This window comes from Rhea americana, unplaced genomic scaffold (genome assembly GCF_003343005.1).
Source record: "Rhea americana isolate MKP2758 unplaced genomic scaffold, rheAme1 scaffold_68, whole genome shotgun sequence".
Lineage (NCBI taxonomy): Eukaryota > Metazoa > Chordata > Aves > Rheiformes > Rheidae > Rhea > Rhea americana.
In genome coordinates this window covers 3077376-3082435 of record NW_028186845.1, presented here as the reverse complement: position 1 = coordinate 3082435, position 5060 = coordinate 3077376, and the positions used below count along the sequence as shown (strand labels likewise).

Genomic DNA, 5060 nt, shown 5'->3' with positions numbered 1-5060 from the left:
ATGCCTTCCTTGTCTTGGATTTTGGCCTTGACATTCTCAATGGTGTCACTGGGCTCAACCTCCAGGGTGATGGTCTTCCCTGTCAAGGTCTTCACAAAGATCTGCATTTTTCCTCTGTAAGAGAGAATATAAGCGTGCTTCACTCGTTTTCCTTTCGTTGTCCGAGGGAAGTTGTAGTAGGGCCAGCTTCACCCCCTGCCCATGAGGCACCCTGGTTTTAGAGGCCCAGCGCCAGCAGCCCCCTGCTCCCTCGAGGCAGCGCTCGGAGGGGCAGCGCTCCCGGGCAGCGCCCCGCCCAGCGCCCCGTGACGTCAGAGTAGGACCGCCCACCTCATCACGAGAGGCGGGGCCACCGGCCCCGCTCCCCTTCCCGCCCACGGCGCGCGCGCGCCCGCCCGCCACCATCTTGGTGGCGGTTGCTGCGCCTGCGCGGCCGCCATTTCCCCGGCCGCTCCCCACGGTTCCTTCTTCTCCCCTTCTGCTGGCTCGCGCTGCTGCCGTTACGCTGGAGAGGAACGTCCTGCGCCCCCTCCGCAGCCCGCCACCTCGCCCGCCAGCCCCTCCACCTGGCCCCAGCACTCCCCTCCCCCCCCCCCCTCCACTCCCGCACCTGCCCCCGGCCACCCCGCGCACATTCTAGCCGCCGCCCCGACGAGCGGCCTTCCCGCTCGCTCCCCTCTTCCCCGGAGCGCTCACCGCGGGGCGCGCGCACCAAGCCGACAGCACCACTCTCCCCTGGACTCAGGCGGCTCCAACTGCGCCACACRTGCCCCTCCCGCCCTTTATATAGCCTCTGCGGGCCCGCCCACTGCAGCTCGGATCACTCCGCCAGGCACTATTTCCTCCGTCGCGCCAGCCGCGGTACTAACGTAAGAGTGGAGCGCAACGAGTCCGGCAGCGCGGAGGCGACAAGGCGCCGCGCGCGCAGTGTGGCTCCGCGCTCTTGGCGGGCGGGGGAGGGACCGTGAGTGGACAATGGAGCGCGGGGTAAAACGCGGCGCGGAGCCGCTGGAGCGGGGCCGGGGCCCTGAGGTGCCCCCGCCGCGGCACCTCGATTTTGGGGTGCCTCGCGACTAAAGCCTTCTGTGGAGATTTTAAACCTTACTCAGGCTAGGCACCTGCGGTTAGCTCCCYGTTTCAAGCGTCCCTCCTTGCTTTTCTTCTGGTGAGGAGGGGCTCCCCTTGCGGGCCTCGCCAGGCAGCGGGGTGCCCGCGAGGAAGGGGGAAAGGGGTTTAGTTTAGCGCAGAGGAAGCTGCTTCATTTCCACGTAAAAACGCTGATATTTTTTAATATGCTACAGGAGAGCAGTGGGGGTGTGCTCCCGTACCGTGGAGCAGAAACACCATGGCACGAATAAAGCTAGGCCCTGGCTGCCGCGCTTGCTCATGYAAATATGTGGCCAGGGACAGAGAAAGGCAGCCAGCGCCTGGCCCCGAAGCAGGAGCAGCCCCTCAGGGCAGGGAGAGAAGCAAACAGGAAAGCAGAGAGCTGAAGTGAAGGAGAAAGTTGGACAGACCCAGAGATCCGAGTACTGCAGACAAACTCTCCACCTGAGGTACCATGGAGTGAGTGTATATATATATATGTGTGTGTATTCACATAGAATGGAGCATATAGCTGAGCTATGGTGGGCTTTGCAACTCAGAACTAAGGCCTTGCCACAGCAGTAAAATTAATCACTAATAGATACAACGGCTGTTTCTTACACTGATCCCGTTTGCAAAGCACCCCTTGCACGCCTCCGTGGCACTCGAGCTGGCCCCTGTGCCTCCTAGTGAAGGGGCACAGCRAGCCAAGGACACAGCCGAGCACAAAAACAGGCTCTGTTTGCAAGGCTTGCTCCACACCGCTGGGCTCAGTCTGCCRACAACGTCCTTCCCTTGTAGGCGCCCACGCAAAACCGCTGCCTACCAAACGGATAACGCAGCGCCCAGGGCTGTGCGCCAGCAGGAAAGGAGAGGAGGCCCAGCAACAGCCCTGTGATTGGTTTGAGGGAAACTGGCCTGCATTTGCCTGACACATGGAGATTTTACAGGAGGAGAATGCTCTGGGGACCTTCCTGGCCTCTTTGCATTTGAATTAAAACTCAGCATTACAGTAATAATAATAATTAAAAAAAGGCAGCTCAAACATCCAGGTGGTTTAGCTGAAAAAGATCCACAAAGGTCTTTTGGTTGCTGTGTGAGCTCAGGTAGAAATGGCACACAATGGCTTACATTGCGTACATCTGGTTACATAAACATGAAAGGTTTGAGAAGACTTTCATATTTAGGTCTTTCATCTTGTTTGAAAGTAAAATACTAAACTTACTCAGTTACAGAGTGTGCATTCAGCATAGGTCTGAAAATAGTTGAAAAAGCACAGGGCAATCTATATCATGACAAGATGGAACTTTATAATATGAATAAATACAGACAATGCAGTGCTGTTCTTTAATTAGGCTAGGCAGCTAACCGCTGGGCACCCTGACTGAATGCGTACCTGTTGTCTCAATCCTGTAATGAAATTGTGGAGCTGTGCACCCCAAAAGTGTCAGATTCCTGTAATGTTCAGACTATAAAACAGGTGCTAGGCCCTAAYTTAATAGAGTCCTTAAATATGGCTGACTGGCTTGCTGGAGAGCAGTGCTTTCCTGAACTGGGAGGAGCTATCAGTGAACAAAGCCACTCCATTTTTCTCCTACACCATCTTTACTACTACCTCTTGCTGCAATTTCAAGGCAAGCTTGGTGAATAGTAGCRTGTCCAAAAAGACCAAGGTATCTTGTACTGACAAATACTGATTTCTTATGCCCAAATGTCCGTCACTTCATGTCTTTTACGATAAACCCTTTGGGACAAGAACTGCCTTTTCCTTATGCTTGTGTGCAGTGTATATTCTAAATGTGTAGCTGTTCAGAGATTTCCCTTTCAGTGAGCTATTTACAACGGAGATATTCAGACCAAACAGTAGTGTCACTAACTATTTGACTCAGAATAACAAACAGAAGTAAMAAAAAWAAATAGAACATGKAGTATTCTAACTACTCTCGTAGGAAATGTTATTTTATATTTGTAGCTAGTCAGCTCTCCACAGCCTGAACTAGTTGGATATACCATGGATAACTGAATACTGTAGATAAACCAGCTGATAAGTGAACAGTGTAGATAAAACATCTGTTTCAAGATCTACGTTGGCTCTGGTCTCTGTGCCATACCTTTCATCCCTTCCAGCTCTGAAGAGCATCACAGTCCAGGCACAACCATGTAAGGCAGGGCAACCCAAAGAGAATAAAAGGATTTGTTTCCAGAGAGCTGTTCCCGACCTAGTCCGGGAGAAGCCCCCGTGCTGCCCCAGGGCTGCCTGCAAGCCACCAGCGTTACTGGAATTGCCAGCCCGGCTGAGGAGTTGCAGATACTGCAGAGCCAGTGCGGAGCCAACAAGGCCCATGCTAAGCCCCAGCTAGAGGCTCCTGCACCATCTTAGCCAGCGAGTGCAGGGTAGCTGTGATGTCTCTGCTTTATTGGCTTTGCCTTTGGCTCTGGTTCTGGGAACATGGTGCAGAGACCCTGGAGCTGGCTCTGTGGGGACTGCAGGTTTATACGTAGCTGGCTCTCTGCTACGTGCAGTAAAGRGGCAGGGCTAGTAGGCCAGAGTTCCCCTAAATTTCAAAGTTTTATGCCTCTCTCTTGCTTTAGGGCTGTGCTGCATCTGTAGCACCTTCGTCTGGCCACGAGACGCCCATAYGTGCAAGAGCTGCCCTTATGTGCCCTTATGTGTAGTTACATACAGGTAAGAAGGTGAATCAAACTCCAAAAACTATCTTAGTCCACTGATAAATCACCATAAGCAGTGCATTCATGGATGCATGTTCATTAGTGGAAACACAGAGACTTGTTTAATGCAGCATAGTTGCTTTAACACCCAATAAAACATCTCCCTGGGTGAAAAATGAGGGATAGGGGAAAAAAGGTAAAGGCAATCCTGGAGATGCCGGGGATTGAACCCGGGGCCTCATACATGCAAAGCATGCGCTCTACCGCTGAGCTACATCCCCCTGCCCCATACCCMAGTTGTGGGGATAGGCCTACGTGGGTCCTAGAGATGGGGCTATGTGGGTCTTGGGGTTGGGGTTCTGCTGGCCCTGTTCTGGGTGGGAGCTGAGCTGGCCCAGCCGAGGCCTGTGCTCATCCACAGTGCTCCCTGCACTGCACTCCACCTTCCTGCTCACCGCTATCCCATGGCAGGGCCAGGCAGGGAGGGGTGCAAGGTCCAGGGCAGATTTGGCCGCAAAAGAGTGGTCTTCTCTTGGAAACATCTGTTGGCTTCATCAGTTTGTGGGATGTGATTTTATGTCGGGGTTGGGGGCAGCAGGGAGACATGCAGGGCAGCTCCCCCCAGGCTAACAGCAGGCAAGCTGTGGCAGCCACACCAGGTATGGGGCAGGAGACCCCAGGAGGGAAGGGGAGCTCCTGCCCTGGAGCAACAGGTAGTTGAAGCTGTGCCTTGTGTACAGTACAAAAGGGAAAAAATGCAAGTAACAGGATGTATGTGGAAGAGGGCAAAGTAGAGATACTGCTACAAACCCCTTGTGATGAGGGGACATGGGCAGCCAGATGGCTCCTGGGGCCTGGATCCCACTGAGAGCAGCATGCAGCAGTGGCAAACGCTGGGGGAGTCTGTGCCCCCGCAGCACGCAGAGCTATGTGTGAACCTCAGGCACCCTTAGAAGGTAGAGGAGCTGTCTGTGTTCATGCACAGAAAGCAGCGTTTTTCCCTGCAGAAATTGGAGCGCTTGGCTACACGCACAGGAGAGGGGAGAAAAAAGAAATGAGCGAAAAAAAAAAGCGATCCTCCCCGTCGGGGAATCGAACCCCGGTCTCCCGCGTGACAGGCGGGGATACTCACCACTATACTAACGAGGACGGACTGCACGCGGTGTCCCGCCGGCGCCGCCTAGCCGCGCCGCGCCCGAAACGCTCATCGCGCAGGGTACGCGCGTCGCCGCCGCAGCGCCTGCGCCCCCGGCCCGGAGCGCGCTGGGCGTCAGGCAGACCGCAGTCACCAAGGGGGGGGTGGG

General features: G+C 54.9%; 2 long non-coding RNA genes and 2 other non-coding genes across 5 annotated transcripts in view; 1 reads left to right on the top strand and 3 right to left on the bottom strand.

The window, feature by feature from the left end:
- Positions 1 to 18: 18 nt before the first annotated feature.
- LOC146586554 (uncharacterized) lies at positions 19 to 1005 on the bottom strand. The gene is made up of 2 exons (XR_014897798.1): positions 697 to 1005; positions 19 to 114 (listed from the first exon to the last, which is right to left on the bottom strand). It is a non-coding gene; the product is annotated as an uncharacterized LOC146586554 (long non-coding RNA).
- Positions 965 to 5060, top strand: part of LOC146586549 (uncharacterized) — a 9730-nt gene continuing 5634 nt past the window's right edge. Inside the window, exons 1-3 of one of the 2 annotated variants that reach the window (XR_014897799.1) lie at positions 965 to 1566; positions 3679 to 3772; positions 4764 to 4947. This is a non-coding gene — a long non-coding RNA (uncharacterized LOC146586549). Of the gene's footprint in view, positions 1567 to 3678; positions 3773 to 4763; positions 4948 to 5060 lie in introns of those variants that run through there. The other variant, XR_014897800.1, reaches the window with a different exon arrangement.
- On the bottom strand, positions 3966 to 4037 carry TRNAA-UGC (transfer RNA alanine (anticodon UGC)). The gene has a single exon. It is a non-coding gene; the product is annotated as a tRNA-Ala (tRNA).
- Positions 4834 to 4905, bottom strand: TRNAD-GUC (transfer RNA aspartic acid (anticodon GUC)). The gene has a single exon. It is a non-coding gene; the product is annotated as a tRNA-Asp (tRNA).